The sequence below is a fragment of the Pinus tabuliformis genome, chromosome 6 (assembly GCF_031772625.1).
Source record: "Pinus tabuliformis cultivar Carrire ecotype Pingquan chromosome 6, CPIR1, whole genome shotgun sequence".
Taxonomy (NCBI): Eukaryota; Viridiplantae; Streptophyta; class Pinopsida; order Pinales; family Pinaceae; genus Pinus; species Pinus tabuliformis.
In genome coordinates this window covers 515594218-515613572 of record NC_142292.1, presented here as the reverse complement: position 1 = coordinate 515613572, position 19355 = coordinate 515594218, and positions in this window count along the sequence as shown.

Sequence of the window (19355 nt, the reverse complement as noted above, 5' to 3'; positions counted from 1 at the left end):
CTCCATTGCCTCCTCATACTTCTCATTCTCAGCTGGATCAACTGGGATAGCCACTACTTTCAAGGCAAAGTCCTTGATGTGATATCGATCCAGAACTACCAGGATCCTAGCTTTCCAGATGACAAAGTTGGAAGCCCCATCCAACCTGTCTTGATCCCTCAATCCGTTCACTGCCATTTCAGCTCCTCTTTTGGATTCCCTCTGAGTCTCGACTCCCCTCCTAGAAATCTCCCTCTAAGTCCTAATTTCCCTCCTAGAAATCCTCTGGCCAGCTGTCGAACCACTCCTCTCCAATCCTCCTTGCAACTGCAACTCGGATCTAGATTCCTCGGTTAGAAATTCGTCGAGGTAGTGACTCCCTCTACCTTGGTTCTGTCTCCTTAGATATTGTTCTGTATCGACAGAAACAACGTCCCATCAGCGCCTCAAATCACAATTTTCCCACAGTTCCCCAAGCTCCAGCAACTGAAGAAACTGAGCCTTTCAGGCTCTGCGCAATCCCAACAAAGGTTGAATCTTCTCCTCCGGACATCTGCGTTAATCCTACCTAGCTGAACAGGATGACATGGCTCTTTGTGAGCCTCTTCCGCCTCTCTCTGCTTCTGCGTTAGCCCTTCCCTTGGCTCAAGATGATGACGCAAGCTTTGCATCACTTCCTCTCCTGCTGCTTTTGCTCTGGAACAACGTTGTCTCTCGGGACAGCTGCTACTACTGCAAATTTCATATTTTTGTCGGTGCCTTCAGTCCTTTTGTGATCTGCAATGCTCTAATACCATGTGGAAATTTCTAAGTCTGACACATTAGAAATCCCTACTGTATTATCTGGTTTATTATCTCCTACTTGTTCATTCCATTAACAAGTTATTTACTAATATAAAAATTGAAATAAACACAAATGCAGTGTTCACACATACAGATCAGCAACTAAAATAACTGAGACAACACAAGGGATACCGTTATTTTTGGACAATCGTCCCCTAGAAAAACCAATACGGGAAAACTGGTGCAGTAGATATGAGGGTTTTATTATTATGTAGTTTACTGAATACAACTAGGGTGCGAGAAATGGCTCACCCTTCAAAGATTTTCCTTGGCAAGAGTACGTTTCTTTGGAGACAGATATTCTGGCTAATCAGCAACTGGATGAATAGCCTCACAGTGACTTCGACTACTCCCTTAGCTAGACAATGAAAGTTGCTCCAAGCTACCCTCAGGAACTGCGTCACCCTCCAGAGACTACATCAGCTAACCAGCTCTCAATCTACCCCATGAAAATTCCTCAACGCTGCCTTTTCAGCCCAACGACAGCTCTTGGCCCTCTGCGTCCTCTGCGCTGGCCTCCTTAGCGTCTGCGTCAGTCCTGGCTGCCTCTGGGTCAACCTTCCAAGGCTCTATGTTGTGTCTCTAGCACTCTCTCTGCCTCTCTGATATGTATTCTCGGCCTTCTACTGAACTGCCCCTTGCTGCGATAGATCACTAGCTCGATTTCTCAGCAAACCCTGCCCCTGAAAATCGAATTCTTGATCAACTTGGTGTATCTCCAACTAACCCTCAGACCTCCTCTTATACTTTTCCTATCGACAATTCAACAACCGAGATTAAGTTAATCAACGGCTAAGATTAGATTTGGCTTGATCCTCATTATTTAGAACTTTCTCACCCATTTTATATTAATACACCTTAATATTTTAATTTTCCTAAGTTTAGACTTAGGGTCTCATTAAAAATATTAATTATTTTAATATCTCTCCATTCGGGTGGAATTTCCCCAAACGATTTCTCCGTCTTGGAGATCTCATGTGCCTTAGCCTCTCCACCAATTTTCATGGCTAGAGCACATCCAATGCTACCAAAAATCAACATATAGTGGTAGGCTTAGTGTGACAGCACTGCAACCCTAATTCTCGCACGTGTGAGAGGTCTTGTTGATGTCATATGGCTCCTCTTTCCTTTGCTTGAGGTCCTTCCTTCTTCGCTTGGATAGGAGGCCTAGTAGGCCTAGTTTGTAGCCCAAACGAATAGGTATGATGGGAGGTGACTTGTTGTTGTCCTAACAGCATATAGCCCTTCCTTATCTTTGCACGTGTGGTTGGTATTGGCCCTAAAGTAGTCCCAAAACCTTTGCTCTTCCTTCTTGCTTCTTCGCTGCACTAGAGGCTCCTTCTTCGTCCCTTTCTCAGCTTCTTTTTCTGTCTTCCATCTTCGCTGATTTCAAAGTGAGTTGCTTGTCGTTTTAGCGAGTGGACAACCTCTATATATAGAGGATTGTCCCTCCTTTGGGCCAACTTTTAGGCCGACTTGCTGCCTTGAGACTGACTTGACTTCCTTTGCTTCGATGGGTGCTTTTGATGGTGCCATTGTTTCTTTTGATGGTGTATTTTCTAGGAGGAGACTTGACCTTGCTTGGAGGTGTCTTCTTTGACTTTCATACATAAATATACAATGTGTAACATGCCTTTAAGGTCTTCAACCTAATTCTTTTAACTCTTTGACTCACCTATAGCACTTTAACATGTGCTAGACCTACTTCAATGAGCAAGAAACTCGTTGACATATATTATAAAAAAATAATATTTCTTTTCTTGAATAAGTACAAATATGAAAAGTACATTTATGAAGACCGAACCTAGTTACATTTCCTTGAACACTCCTTCTTAACTAGGGAGGTATTCATACAACATTACAAGGTGCTTGGCTATTATCAATCTTGAAGAATTCACATAAGAGAAACCGGATTGGAAATCCATCTTTTATAGCATCATAGTAACCAACATTGTATCCACAACAAGGCCTTGACTGACAACTCTATCTCTCAATAGATTAGAGCACAATGTTGGCAAGACCAATGACATATAGACACCATTGTCATTTTCTCTCAAGGTACATACACACCCGGGTGTTCACTGAGTATGACCTTCTAGGACTATTCTTATCTCGGTTTCCTAGCCCTCAAAGAATATCGGTCCTCTTGCCTTGGATGCCCTACACGTCCTCAAATAGTATCGGATGCCAGATGATTACCCAATCCTCCCATTCTTTCTTCCCAAGTGAAGACAAGAATGTTGTGTTTATCCCTTCCTCTAGAATGAGGAAGACATGCCCAAGTTTCCTTTGACAGGTAACTTGCCCAAGTTCCTTTGGGAACTTGTCAGAACTCCCTCTTAGCTAGGGACTTGTCCATTTGTCAGCAACTTCTTCTTCGTGGGTCCTTCCATTGCTCCATTTTCTTCTTTCCTTCGATGTCATGAAGTCTGTGTTCGAACTTCCTTTTTGGTAGGGCACCATCCATCGATCACTTTCCTTCCTGGCTAGTCATGTCATTGCTTCCTTCGTGGAAAGTGGCCTTCTTGTCATATGTCAGGTTCTCTTGTCATCTGGTCATTCTTTGTCACCTTGTCTACGCTTCAGACTACTATTCACATGGATGTTTCTTTGTACTTGTTTGTTCCCATGCTTTGATCTATTAGCCCTTCATGACTTCATCCTCATATGGCTTCAACATTAAATGGTGCTTTTTTTGGATAGCTTTTTCATCATGACATCTTCATAGAGTAGAATCAATTATTTGCATCTTTCATATCTCCAAGGCCTTCATAAGTGTCAAGGGTCCTTTGATCTTTTTCTTCCTTTGTCAGAGTTGTCATGCCTTCTTTCGGGAGATGTCTTCAATGTATCTTGTCAAATAGTGATTCTTTGTGATCATGGTGTTCTTCACATGCTTGATCTCTTTCTTCATTTGCTTCTTCATGGAGAGATTGGTCAACCACCTTCTACTCCTTGTGGGAGCACTTCTTCATTGCTTGCTTCTAGGACTAGTCAGCATTTCTTCTTCACATGCTTCTTAGTCAGCAATTTTATACTCCTTATGTGAGTATTTCCTTTTGTTGACCTTCATTGTATTGTAGTACATGCCTTTGAGTATGTCATTGGTGAAAGAGATTCTTCACCACTTGATCATGTTATAGAACTATTCCCATGACTCAATAATATACATATAATAACATGACTAAACTTTGATGCATACATACCTCATCTTGATTCTCTGATCATCTTAGCTTCATTTGGTTGTCCTTGGTGTGGCCCTTCTTGCTTTATCTTAGCCTGCATATCATCCTTTTTCTTGAATCCCAAGAATGGGATTCCCAATGAGACATCTGCTTTTGTTTATGAATCTTCTTTTGAGGATTCCATCATAGGATTTTGAAGACCCTTACCCTGCAAATGTTTCTTTCCTTTTGAAGATGTAGGTCTTCTAAGATTCTTAATCATGATCGATTTTCTTTCATTGTGGACAAGGTCATATACTAGGTATTCTCCGTCTACATGAATATCTTGAGCTATATCTACCATGATCCTATATTCTAGAAGATATTTCTAACCATGCATTTTTTTCTATTTATAAATTCTCCTTCTACATGAGTATTTTGAACTCTATGTACATCATGCTTCTAGATTCTAGAAGATGTTTCTAGCCATGCAATTTTATTCTATTCCTACATGCTCCTATACTACTCCAAGCTTCTAAATAAGACTTAAGCAATGAGGTTGACTTAGTCATAGTAGAGATTTGGAGGATCTTCCTTCTTTTGCTTGTCTTCTTCTTTTATTTCTTGAGTCATATGAGCTTCATCCCTTTTTCTCTTGTTGTTGTTGTCCTTCTTAAGTTTAGGATAATTCCTTTTGTAGTGTCCATATTCTTGGCATCCAAAACATTGGATTTTGGACATGTCTTTGTTGTTTGTTCTTTGTGGACCAAATTTTCCCTTTCTCTTGGCCATGGTAGCAAATGCTTGCTCCTTTGATCACATCTTCTTTTTCTTTAAGTCTTGTTTCCTCTATCTTGCATAGAGACCACATTTCCCTGAGTGTGGTAGCTTCCTTCTTGGCATAAATGCTTGATGTGAAGTTGCCCCAATCCTCAGGTAGACCATTGAGTACTACAGTTGTCATTTCTTTGTCAGATATGACTCCCCAAGCTCTTGAAGTTGATCCCTCATCTCAAAGATCTTCATGAAGTAGGGAGCTATTCCTTCCTTTGATATCTTCGTCTTGTACAATTCATTGCTTAGAGATATCACTTCTCTCGTTGTGGTTACCAAGAATAGCTCTACTAGCTTATCATAAATTTCTTTTGATGTTTCAAATTTGGAGACATAAGGAATGAGAGAGTCCTTGATAGATTCTAGTAGAATCCTTTGAGCTCTTGTATCATCCTTATGGTACTTGGTTAAGGCTTGAGTTTTTTCCTTAGAAGGGATAGTAATATTCCCTTTGATATGTTCTAGAAGTTCATTCTCCTTGAGAAGTAGATCAGTCCTCTTCTTCCATGCAAGAAAGTTATTGGTACCTACCAATTTGTTGTTTTCCTTGCAAAAATACATTGATGTATATTCAAAAGGGGGCATATACTTACTTGATAGATTTTGAGATGTAGTTGACTTCTTTTCTCCTTGAAGTCTCGATGGCTTGCCTTCCTTGGATCTTGATGTTTTTCAAGTTGCTTTCTCCAAGTGGGCTTGCTTGATGATGAGACTTGCGTGATGATTTGTAGCTTGATGCAGATCCCTTTTTGATCTGCTCTTCTTGTAAGTGCCTTTATGTAAGGTTCTTCGTCTAGCTTTGTAGACTTCTGATCCAGGTGGATATTGGTGGCCACCCGCCAATTCCACTTGGACCCCCACCATTTCTTCTTCCAGTTTTTCAGTTTCCTTAATTATAGCACAGTTTACTATTTTTAACAGTTTTTTGGGTACTAAACTTCCGGAGCCATTTTGAGGCCCTAAACGACATTTTTTGGGAAACCTACCGCCAGCAATTTTTTGCCTAAAATCATCTTTTCTATCGTAGTCCTCGAAGACATCTTTCCAACGGGCTATCATGCGCATCAAACGGAGATAATATGACCAAGTCGCGACCCCAAGAAGTTGGCTGTCCAACTCATCCCAACGGGGCCCATAAACTCTTGGTGTTACATCTCCTCGGGTTAGGGTTTTGGTTGTTTAGGGTTTTGTCTTATTGTTCAAAATAATAAAAAGGCCCTTGAGCCTCATTGTAAGACAGTTCAGAGGCATGTAGCCACCACATCTCTTCTCAGAGATAAGCTACCATCACCCTAGCTGATTTATTTCCATTCCTGTTTGTAAGCATATTTCAGTATTTTACATTAATGAAATGAAATATTACTTCCATTGCATCTCTGTGTTTAGGGTTACCTCTGTAATTTTTTGTGTTCCTGTTTAAATCCGAATCAGTGGTATCAGAGCGGTCTGCTTTTCTTCTCTGTTTTTCTTTGTATGTCCCCAACGAGGTCGGGATATAAGGAGTTAGGGCTTGAACTAGTCGAACCTTTACAAGACCAGCCTCACAAATCCCGACGGCCTCCCATGGTGGATGAAAAGAAAAACGAGGGGGCAGGAGATCCTATCAAAATCTTGCTCGAAGAAGCCCTCGAGCGACAAAGGAACACGATGATGGACAACTTTACCTAGATCCTTCAGCGGCTACCAGGGGCGACGCATCAGCTTCCAACAACAACTCTGGAAACGCCACACCATTTAAGGTACAAGTTAATTTTGAAATCCCCATATTCGAGGGTCAGATAGATGCAGATGCTGTCGATAAATGGTTAAATGTTCTAGAGGGGTATTTTTCTGTTCATGATTTTTCCAATCGGGAAAAGATTATTTTCGTTCTTCTCAAAGCAACCCCCCACATCAAGGATTGGTGGGAAACCTACTGCGAGCAGAAGGATGAAAGTACAGGCTCACTATTTTCAGTCGCACCCACTTGGAATTCATTATGGGATTCCATCAAGGAGTAGTGCTACCCTGTCGGAAGCTATGAGGATCAATACATAAAGTGGACCACGCTGCAGCAGGGAAGGGACCAAGACGTGCCGAAGTTTACCAATATTTTCCATACCCTTCGCACAAAGTTGGGTATCAAGGATGCAGAGCAACATTTGGTACTCGAATACCGTGGCTGCTTGCACAAGTACATCTAGGAAGAAATAGAATTCCTGAACATCTCCTCGCTCAGCACGGCATACCGATATGCCTTCAAGGTCGAGCAAAAGTTTAGACAGAAGAAGCGAAACTTTTGATCTGTGAATCCGAAACAAGGGAAAGGTTCCCCCAAACCGCAGAACAAAGGACGAAGCCAAGGCGGGGCGGCCCAAGACAACCCGCCAAAGCTACAAGCAAAGAACAACGTCGCAAAGCCAAAAAAAGACACGGGAAAGTGGTGTGAGTTCCATAAGAGCTCCACTCACAACACAAGTGAGTGTCAGGCCAAGCAATCACTGGTGGCTGAGCTAAAGGTTTCAGAATCAGATGCATGTTCCGACTCTGAGTCAGAACCCGATAAGGGGAATGACAAAGGGAAGCAGATTATTGATGCGGATCCCAACACCACCGTTTCCACCACGAAGATCCAGAAGGAGGAACCCGAAGATCCAAAGGAGGAGGAGCATCTCTTCCACTCCCAGATGTGGGTAAAGGGCTCCCTGCTACAGTTCATTGTCGACAGCGGGAGCCAAAAGAACCTCATTTCGGCAGAGGTCATGAAGCGGCTGGGCTTACCGACCACAACACATCCACAACCATACACCATCAGGTGGCTTCACCAAGGACAGGATCTTCGCGTGAGCCAACAGTGTCGCCTTCCATACAACATCAAGCCCTTCACGGATGAGGTATTGTGTGACATTGCTCTCCTTGAAGTTTTTGATGTATTATTAGGACAACCATACTTATGGAAGTGACATGTTGTGTATGAATCAAGGCCCCTTGCTTTTATTTTTACTTTGGGAAATAAGTTGTACAGGATACCAGAGGTAGCACCGCCTACCGCCATCTCTTTGGTTACTGCAAAACAATGCAGTAAGCTCATTCCCAAAATCGGGAAATTTGTTTTCTTGATGATACACCCTCAAGGAAAGAAGAAGACGGTGGCCGCGACCTCTAGATAGGGCCCCTCCGCACGACAACTACAGATGGACAAGGTCGTGGAGGAGTGCAAGGACATCTTCACATCCCCCACAGGGGTTCCTCTGCACTATCAGGTCAAGCACTCCATTGATCTGACCCCAGGTGCGCCACTGCCCAATGGACCAATCTATCAGCGCTCCATTCTGGAGAACGATGAAATTAAGAGGCGGATTCAGGAGCTGCTGCAAAAAGGTCACATCCGTCCGAGTTCATCGCCCTGTGGGAGCCCAATCGTGTTGGTACAGAAGAAGGATGGGACTTGGAGACTTTGTATTGACTATCGGGCGTTGAACAAGTTCACTGTCCGTAATAGGTACCCAATCCCATGGATTGATGACCTCCTAGACCAATTGAAGGGGGGAAAATATTTCAGCAAGATCAATTTGAAGTCAGGATATCACCAAGTACCAATCGAACCCTCCAATGTGTGGAAGACTACCTTCAAAGCCAAGGAGGGCCTTTTCAAATGGTTGGTTATGCCTTTCAGATTGACGAATGCTCCTGCAACCTTCATGAGGCTAATGGATGACATCTTGCGGCCATTCACCAACTCATTTGTAGTGGTATACTTGGATGACATCTTGATCTTCAGCCAGAGTTGGGAAGAGCACCTCCACCACATCCAACATGTTCTCCAAACACTGCGGCAACACAAGTTATATGCCAATTTGGAGAAATGCACTTTTGGCATGACCTAGGTTCAGTATCAAGGATACATTATTGATGAACAGGGGGTGCATGTGGATCCAGCTAAGATCCAAGTCATTCGGGATTGGCCATCACCAACCACTCTGACAGAGCTTCGCAGCTTTCTAGGCCTTGCCAACTTCTACCGCAGGTTGGGATTTTCTCATATCACTTGGCCCTTGAGTCAAGTCACCAAGGGAGGAGCGAAAACAAAATTCTTTTGGTCTGAATCTCAACAGAAGGCATTCACAGAGTTGAAAGATCGCCTCTGCTCAACACTATTTCTTGCATTACCAGACTTGCAACAACCATTTGAGGTCGAGACAAATGCCTCTGACTATGCTATTGGGGCAGTCCTTACTCAACATGGGCATTCAGTGGCATATCACAGTGAGACACTTTCAGACACAGTCCGGAAGTATCCCACTTATGACAAAGAGATGTATTCCATTGTGCAGGCCTGCCGAAAATGGAAGCATTACATTTTGGGGAAAGAAACGGTCATCCACACAGACCACCGACCCCTGCAGTTCATACAGACCCAAGGGAAATTGCAGAATGATCTCCATCAGAAGTGGTCCACATACCTGCAACAGTTCCATTTGAATACCAAGTATAAGAAGGGCAACACCAATAATGTTGCAGATTGCCTCAGTCGACCAACGATCATGGCGTTAACCATCGTGCTCAACTCTTGTGGGCACGAGACTTCTGATTGGCCACTTCTCTACAAAAGCGACCCGAAATTCGGCCACACATACCAAACACTATTGGAGGTTCAACATGTTCTAGATTTTCACCTCCAGGATGCCCTGTTATGCCACCTAGGTCACCTCTGTGTTCCTTCAAGCGAGCGTGCCAAGATGATTTGGGAAACACACTACAGTCGGGTTGCTGGGCATTTCGGCGTCGAAAAACGGTGGCAGTACTGCAGAAGTATTTCTATTGGTCGAATCTTCGACAGGATGTCGGGAAGTACATCAAATCATGCACTGCCTGCGCCATTGCCAAACCGACCATCAAGAAGCAAGGCCTCTATACCCCGTTGCCTACCCTAGTTGACCTTGGGAATCCATCTCCATGGATTACATGTCAGGCCTTCGTTCCACTAAGCATGGAAATCACTGTGTTTTTGTGGTCGTCAATAGGTTCTCGAAGATGGCCATTATGGTGGCCTGCAAGAAGAATATCACAGCAGAAGCCACTGCTAAACTCTTCTTTGAACAAGTGTGGGTACACTTTGGGATCCCACAGTCTATCATCTCAGATCGAGACAGCAGGTTCCTCGGTACATTTTGGTCCAGTCTCTGGTCGATGCTGGACACCAAACTCACTAAGTCCACAGCCTTCCATCCTCAAATTGATGGTCAGACAGAGGTTGTCAACAAGATGATCGTACACAATCTACGCATGTACAACTCAAAGCATCCACGCACATGGGACGAGAGCCTCCCCTATGTTCAACGTAGCGACAACCGAGCTCTCCACAGCTCGACTGGCCACAACCCTTTTCAGGTGGGCCTAGGATTCCAGCCACTATGTCCCATTGATGTGGCCATGCCATTTGCAGCTACTCACGCAGATTTGGCTCATGTCAAGTCCGAAACAGATAAGGCAAACAACTTCATTGAGCATATCCAACATATTCGCCAATAGGTCCATGACATTCTGGAGAAATCAAATGCCAAGTACAAGCAGCGACATGATCAACATCGGGTGCCACACAAGTTTCAGGTGGGCGACAAAGCCTGGTTTCATTTGCAAAAGGAATGCCTTACCAGAGCCTATCGGAAACTCAGACCACTCCGATATGGTCCTTACACCATTACCAAGGCGGTGGGAGACAATGCATTTGAGCTCAGCATTCCCCCATTCCTTGGCCTGCACCCAATGTTCAATGTGGACCGCCTTCGACCATACTTTCCACCATTACTAGACACATCCGACATTGCAGAATAGCTCACACCCACAGAGTTAAATCCAGATTGCATGGAACAAGCTGCAACTGATCGGATGATGGACTCACAAATCAAGCACACTCGCCAACAGAATATCCAACTGTATCGAGTTGTCAAAGCAAGCCAACTCCTTCACCAGGGCAAGTAGCTCACCAGGGACCAAGTTCAGCAAAAGTTCCCTCATCTCATGGAGGAACTCAACGCAATGGGGACCATTGCTTCCTAAGGGGGGAGGAATGATCCAGGTGGATATTGGTGGCCACCCACAAATTTTACTTGGACCCCCACCATTGCTTCTTCCAGTTTTTCAGTTTCCTTAATTATAGCACAGTTTACTATTTTTAGCAGTTTTTCGGGTCCTAAACTTTCAGAGCCGTTTTGAGGCCCTAAACGACTTTTTTTGGAAAATCAACCACCAACAATTTTTTGTCTAAAATCTTCTTTTCCATCGTAGTCCTTGAAGAGATCTTTCCAACAGGCTATCGTGCGCATCAAAGTAATGCTTTAAAACTCTGACTCCGACTCCTACTCGGCCGAGGATCGACTCCGACTCCGACTCCGAAACGGTAATGACTCGGCCGGCTCGATTTCAATGACTCGGTCGTTGTAAAAAATACATTAAATATTTATTTTTTTTATTAAAAAACATAATTTTAAATATTTTAAACATAATTTTAAAGATTTTCATTCATGTTTCCAGAATCCAAACACACAACATTATAATATAGATGGAAGACAACATATGATCAAAGTAGGCTCATGAACCAATCCATTATATCAAAATGGTATCCAATGGCAATACATAGTCAACTGTCATACATGATCAAAGACTCAAAACAAAATACAAATAACCAAGGAGGCTAGAAATGGCCTCTACAAAAAAAGTAAACTGTGATGGTGACCAGACTCCAATACTAGTACTACTGCAGCACTGCTAGCAGCTACACTACTACTGGCTAGTAGCTACTGCCAGAGGAGCCAAGATCATCTCGACCAATCTTTGGATCATCATCATCAGAGTCAGACAAGGGGCCCCATGGCTCCTCCTCATCATCAGAGTCAGACAAGGGGTCCCATGGCTCCTCCTCATCATCATCGTCTCCAACTGCAAATGTTGAAGTGGTACCAGTACCACTAGCAGGCTGTGCAGCAGATGCAAGCTGAGATAGAGTAGATATGCGGCTGCGCAGGCGCTTCTGTCGTGGCTGAGCAGAGGAAGCACCTACAACTGGAGTCCTTGCTGGCTGTGAGACTGAGGCTGGTGGATTGGGATCTGCATTCAACTGAACAGGCTGAAGTTGAACAACATGTTCAAGTTCAACTGATGTCTCCATATCTATATCTACATCAAGATCCTCATCAGGATCAAACTCTGGTGGACGACTCTCCACTACCCAATCTGATGTTGGATCAATGTCTTCCAACACAATGGGATCTGAATCAGGTCTTTTGTTTAGCAAATGGTTTCGTCTGAGCCGAAGGTTGTATTGGACATAAACTAGATCATTCAACCGTTTTTGATCCAAACGGTTTCTCTTCTTTGTGTGAATCCTCTCAAAGACAGACCAATTGCGCTCACACCCAGATGCACTGCAAGTTTGACTCAAAATACGAATTGCAAACCTTTGCAATTCAGGGCAATGGCCACCAAAGGCCTCCCACCATTGTGCTGCAAAAAACATAAGAGTGTAATGAATTATGAGTTAGTTGAAGCTCAACAAAATTACAAATTATATCTAACTTTCAAATTATAAATGATTTAACAAACTTTAATAAAAAAAGTAAAACCATTAAGAAATTGAAAATTGAAATTTTTGTTTACCTGGCTCATCTGCTTCTCTTGCAATCTTTGCTAGGTTCTTCCCAAAGGTACCTGATGCATTGCTGAAGGTTGTGACCTGTCGATGTATCTCCAGCTGATCAGACTCCAATGGGATCATGCGATCAATGCAATCAATCAGTCCATCTCTGACCTCCCCCCTCAAACCTCCTGACTCCTTAGCTTTATAATGATACCGTGGGTTCAAAAAATACCCAGCTGCATGTATAGGGCGATGGAGTTGATTGTTCCATCTTTCATCAATGATTGCCCAAATGGGCCCATACTTTGCCACTCTATCCTTGTATGCTGTCTTTATTTGCTCCTTTGCTTGATCCATAGCCTCATAAATGAAGCCCATAGCCAACCTTTCCCCATCCACCAACCGCAACACCTTAACTAGTGGCTCAGCAAGCTTCACAATCTCTGCTGCCTTTCTCCAAAAAGTTTCTTCATGGACTTTCCTTTTCAATTCTTTGCCTTCTGGTTTGTTAGACCAATTGCTTTGATTCCATTCATCACTGGAAAACATCTTTTGCAAGTTTCTATGTTGGGAAAGCATAGATTGCAATGTCAAAAAATGTGTAGCAAATCTAGTGATGGCAGGCCTAATAATATCCTTGCCTCCAGTGTGTTTCCTCATGAGACTCAAAACCAGTGTATGATTGTAGATAAATTTTGTTATGCTTTTGGCATGATCTACAGTGTTTTTGACCCAATCTAATTTTCCAATATCCTCAAGCATGAGGTCTATGCAATGTGCAGCGCATGGGGTCCAAAAGACGGTCTTGTGTTTTTCCTCTAACAGTTTACCAGCAAGAACATAGTTAGAGGCATTATCTGTGATGATTTGAACAACATTAGCCACCCCCACCTCCTCAACAACCTGATCCAATAGCTGAAACAACAAGTGGCCATCTTTTACCTTATCAGATGCATCAACTGATTTTAAAAACATGGTTCCCTGTGGGCAGAAGACAAGAAAGTTTATGATGGTACGATTTCTTTGATCAATCCATCCATCTGACATGATGGTACACCCTGTTCTTGCCCATGATTCCCTGAACTCTTGCAAATACTCATTAATGGATTGAATTTCTTTCTGCAAACGAAACCCCCTTAGCTCATGCATAGTAGGGCCTTTGAAGCCTTTTCCAGTAGCATGTATGGCATCAAACATAGGCTCATAATATGGTGAACGAGCAGCATTAAAGGGGATATCAGCATCATACCACCATCTAGCTATGTACTCACAAGCAGTCTCCCTCAATTCTTTCTTCCAATGGTCATTTAAAGTGGGCTAAATTTGACCTTTACTAACTTTAGGACCATGTGCATCTGATGGAGAGGAGGGAGTGAAATAACTTTTGATAGTCAAATCACCCTTTTTCAAATTCATTCTACCCTTTCCCTTATCTTGAATAGAACCAATAGAGGGAGGAACATATCGGAAAGGGTTGGATGCCTCAGTTTGAGGGATAGAGGAAGAACCCTCAAAATCATAGTGGGGGTTGGTAGCCATCATTTTTTGTATCTCCCTCTTCCTCCCAATTTCAGCCTGTATGTCTTTTTGCCTAGCCTTCTCTTCTTTAAATTTCTCAAAGCTGGCCAACAAATTCTTTCTAATCTCCCCAATTTCTGGTGAGGTACATGGGGTAATTTGGCCTCTAATCCCTGCCAAGTGTTGTTTCAACTTTCAGCCTATGAATGCCCCCAGGACCTTCCTTAATTTTCCTATGGCAAAATTTGCAATGCATTTGACTATCAACCATTTCAACATATGCCCAAGCAGGATCTCTTGCCCTAGGTGCCATTTTTTTACTAGGAAAACAATCTGAAAATGAAAAAAAAAAAAAAAACATTGATTCAATATTCATTTACTTGACAAAAAACACTCTCTAAGCTTTCTAGATATGCACCTAAAATTTACTAAGCAAAAACAGATTTATAGAGGTGGAAAAAAATACCTCCAGGCACAAACTGCCTCCTCAAGCTTGCTCCAAGAATCAGCTCCTCAATGCTGCTCCAAATGGCTGCCTAAGAAGCTCCTCACTCCAGCTACAATGCTCCTCCAAGACTCCTCATTGCTGCTCCAAAACAAGCTCAAGAACTGCTCACTAACTCTCAAAGAAGACTCTCACTCAAATGCATAAGACTGCTGTGAGTGAATGAGAGCACTTGGGTGTGTTAAATAGGGTTTGGGAGGGGGAAATGGACCCCAAAAATCATTTAGCATATTGGTATAACAGTTTGAGATCCAAAACAAACATTAAACAATTTAAAAATCCCAAAAAAATCAAATTTTTAATGTTGTTTACGTGTGGAGGGCCGTCCCATTGTGACTCAGCCGAGTCATGGGTGACTCGGCCAACCGGACCATTTCCAAGGCCAGGTCACTCCCAACTGCTTCAACTCAGATCAACTCGGCCGTTTCGGTTTCGAAACGGCCGGTTTTTAAAACAATGCTGATCAAACGGAGATAATATGACCAAGTCACGACCCCGGGAAGTTGGCTGTCCAACTCACCCCAACGGGGCTCATAAACTCTTGGTGTTACATCTCCTCGGGTTAGGGTTTTGGTTGTTTAGGGTTTGCTCTTATTGTTCAATAATAAAAAGGCCCTTGAGCCTCATTGTAAGATAGTTCAGAGGCATGTAGCCGCCACATCTCTTCTCAGAGATAAGCTACCATCGCCCTAGTTGGTTTATTTCATTCCTATTTCTAAGCATATTTCAGTGTTTTACATTAATGAAATGAAGTATTATTTCCGCTGCATCTCTATGTTTACGGTTACCTCTGTAATTTGTTGTGTTCCTGTTTAAATCTGGATCAATCTCCTTAGATCTGATACCATGTTGAAGAATCTAGGGCAATTAGGGGTAGATTGATTCTTCGGGACTAGATAACAATTTGTGAAGCCGTTTTACAATTTGTCTTTGTTAGCCTAATATTTTTCTTCTCTTATTAATGCATGTGTGTGTGATTCATCAAACTAATATCAAAACATAAAACAAGAACACAAGATGTTGGCTCTCTGTCAGGGCCAAAACCTCTCTTCTCTTGAGAGGAAAACCCTTCGGTAAGTTTTCTCTTATTGAATCTTCTTTCTTAATCGATGCCAAACCATAGACCCTTGACTAGAAGATCCTCCAAGTACAAGTCAAGTCCCTCCTTTTCTCTGCACTATGTTTCCCCGACACTTTGTCCACCTCCTTCTGGCACTTCGTTCCCTGGCACTTTGTTCTTCCTTCCACTATTAGTAAACCTTCTAGAAGAGACAGTTACCTTTTGTACTTATTGATATCCTTCACCTAAGGATACTTCTTCCTTCTCTTGATCAACTGAGTCCCTTCTTGATGTATAGTGGTAGGCTTAGTGTGACAGCATTGCAGCACTGATTCTCACATGTGTGAGAGGTCTTGTTGATGTTATATGGCTCCTCTTTCCTTCGCTTGAGGTCCTTCCTTCTTCGCTTGGTAGGAGGCCTAGTAGGCCTAGTTTGTAGCCCAAATGATGAGGTATGATGGGAGGTGACTTGCTGTTGTCCTAACGCAGATAGCCCTTCCTTATCTTTGCACCTGTGGTTGGTATTGGCCCTAAAATAGTCCCAAAACCTTCGGTCTTCCTTCTTGCTTATTCGCTGCATTAGAGGCTCCTTATTCGTCCCTTTCTCGGCTTCTTTTTTAGTCCTCCATCTTCGCTGATTTCAGAGTGAGTTGCTTGTCGTTTGAGGGAGTAGAAAACCTCTATATATAGAGGATTGTCCCTCCTTTAGGCCAACTTGTAGGCCAACTTGACTTCCATTGCTTCAATGGGTGCTTTTAATGGTGCCATTGCTTCTTTTGATGGTGTCTTTGCTAGGATGAGACTTGACTTTGCTTGGAGGTGTCTTTTTTGACTTTCATACATAAATATACAATGTGTAACATGCCTTTAAGGTCTTCAACATTATTCTTTTGACTCTTTGACTCAACTATAGCACTTTAACATGTGCTACACCTACTTCAATGAGCAAGAAACTCATTGACATATATTATAAAAAAATAATATTTCTTTTCTTGAATAAGTACAAATATCAAAAGCACATTTATGAAAACCAAACCTACTTACATTTCCTTCAACATAATCCACTATATAAAGGCAGCAACTCGACCTCATTTGGAGCACATTCACAACAAGTTTGATCTACATTTGTTGGAGAGAAAAAGAGAGTGCGAAGTTCTTGGAAAAAGGAGAAAAACCTTAGCAAAGGAGAAGAAACCCTAGGTAAGAAGTTTGGAGACCAGTTTCTCTCTCCTTTGACTCACGTGTGAAATTCTAAAGTTGTTGGAGGGCCAAAGTTGCAGGGTTGCAGCAGGGCCGAAATTCTGACTTGAAGCTAAATTGAAGCAGTTTGACAAAAGTTGACTTCTGGTGTGTGGTTCATCATCTTGGAAGGTTGACTTGGTAGACGAGGAAGGTACAGGTCTTGGTTTGTCTCAATTTGATTTGAATATTCTAGTGGAAGAGTTTGACCGGGTTTTCCCCTCCTTAGGGGTTCTATCCCTAGCTAAGTGCCTACTTTTGGTGTCATTGACCTTCATGCTTTTGATTTGATGGTTGCTTGCTGAGAAGAAGATAAAAGAAGAACATAAAGAAAGCTAATAAGAATATAAGAATATCACAAGTGTTTTTTGATATAAGAAAATATTTATGCCTTTCAGTTTTTCTAACTTGGTATTAGAGCTAAGGTAAAAGAAGAGAAAAAGGCAGCTTGAATATCTATTATAAGAAGGAAGGATCAAAAAGAAAGGATTCAAGATAAGATCATGAGAAGAAGGGAAGAATCAACATCTAGAAAATCTATGGCAACTTCAATGAAGACAAAGAATAAGTTAGACGGAACCACCAACTATAGAGCATGGAAGAAAAGGATGGATCTCATCCTTGCAAAACATAAAGTATTAGAATTTGTTCAAGGGAAAGTTCAGAAACCAACAAATGATGCAGAAAAAGAAAAGTACATGTAAACTAACATCTTAGCCATGAATCTAATTGTGCATGGAGTAAAAGTCAATCTAATCCCCTACCTATCCAACATAAATACTGCACAAAAGATGTATGAAGCTCTATCCAACTATTCATGATCAAGAACATGGGACACATATCTAATATTAAGAATGAACTAAGAATAATCAAGATGACAAGAGATGATACTATATCTTCATATTTTGTGAAGATTTCCCGAATAAGGATGAGCTCCAAGCCGTTGATGAATCTATACCAGAGAAAGAAGTTGTGATTCTTGCACTATTAAGTTTACCAAAATCATGAAGCACTTTTGCATCAAGTATTAGTAGTTAGAAGGACACACCATCCTTTGAACAAATGTGGAATGCTTGTAGTCAAGAAGAAGCTCACATCTCATTAGCAAATAATAAGAAGGAAGAAGATGAGGACAACACCTTCAATGCATACTTTGCTAGTCACACGAATAAGGGAGGATACAAGAGATTCAAAGGACCAAATAAAAAGGTTGATCCATCAAAGATTGAATGCTACGGTTGTCATAAGGTGGGACATTACAAGAGTCAATGTCCTGAAAATCCAAGGAATAAAAAGAGAGAAAGAGAACATGCAACTATTGTTGATGAAGCTCCACCAAAGAAGAACAAGACTGAAGAATACAAAGTCAAAGACTTATTTTCTTAAGTCACTTAGGGATGTTATCCCTTGCATATCCTTCTACCTTACGTTTTGTAATGTTTTCTTTTATGTTTTGATTTCTAGAATTCATAGATCTAATATGTCTTGTTAGAAGTTCTTGAATTATTTTTATAAGTTGTAGGTATCCCTCAGAAAGATTGGATTAAGAGGGAGCCTTCACCATTTTACCAAAAGATAAGTATATTGTTCTTTGTTTCCTCTTTCATGTTTGATTTCCTCCACACACCTAGATTTATTTGTATTGCATACTCATAATCTTTTCTTTGTATTTTCCTTGGTAGGAAAGCTTGCAGGAATACACAAAGGTTATGGAGGAAACTTCAAAAAAGTACTTGTATCATAAAAGTAAGCATGTTGTTGAAGAAACTCTACAAGGTTTGTTGAAGAACAACTCAAGGTATGTCTTAGACTACAATATTTGTTGCAAGATTTTCTTCATATAGAAAGGTATGATCATTCTCTTTTGAAATTTTCTTTATACATTACCAACTCTCTTATGTCTAGGATTTTGAATCATAAGGATTCTTGTTAGGGTGATTAATCGCTAGATTGAATCTACCCTTATCATTCTATCTCTTGTCATTTTGTTTTGATAAAACCCTAACCATTCGACGCTTAGGTTATGCTACTGATGAAACCCTAATCTTCCTAGTGTTTATTGATAAAGTTTAGATCTCTTGTTGAAATCCTACTCTTAATGTTTAGGATTTTGGTAATGTTACGGTAAAACCCTAGCCTTTTAGGGTTTGTTGTTGATGTCTAGAAACCCTAGTTTTCTTAGGGTTTGGTAAATTAGGGTTTATGACAAAACCCTTGTAATAGTCAATATAAAACCCTAGAAATGGATCTCTGGGTATATATGCTTATGTATAATTGAAGCCCTAGCCTGGTCAAAATTTGTTGTATATCTAATTTTCGGATTTTGATGTTTGTATCTAGAGTTTACGAAAAAACCCTAGTATCAGACTGATATAAGTTTCTAGGAAATTATAATGAAACCCTAGAAATGAAATGTTGATATGTTGATATTCATGATTTAGTTTTTGAAATATAGGGTTTGTAACAAAACCATAGTAGTTGATATTATAAGGCATGATAATAAAACCCTAGAAGTATAATGTTTTCGATTATTGATATGATTTAGTTTTGATGATGAAATCTAGGGTTTGTGATGAAAGTTGAAACCCTAGTAAATGG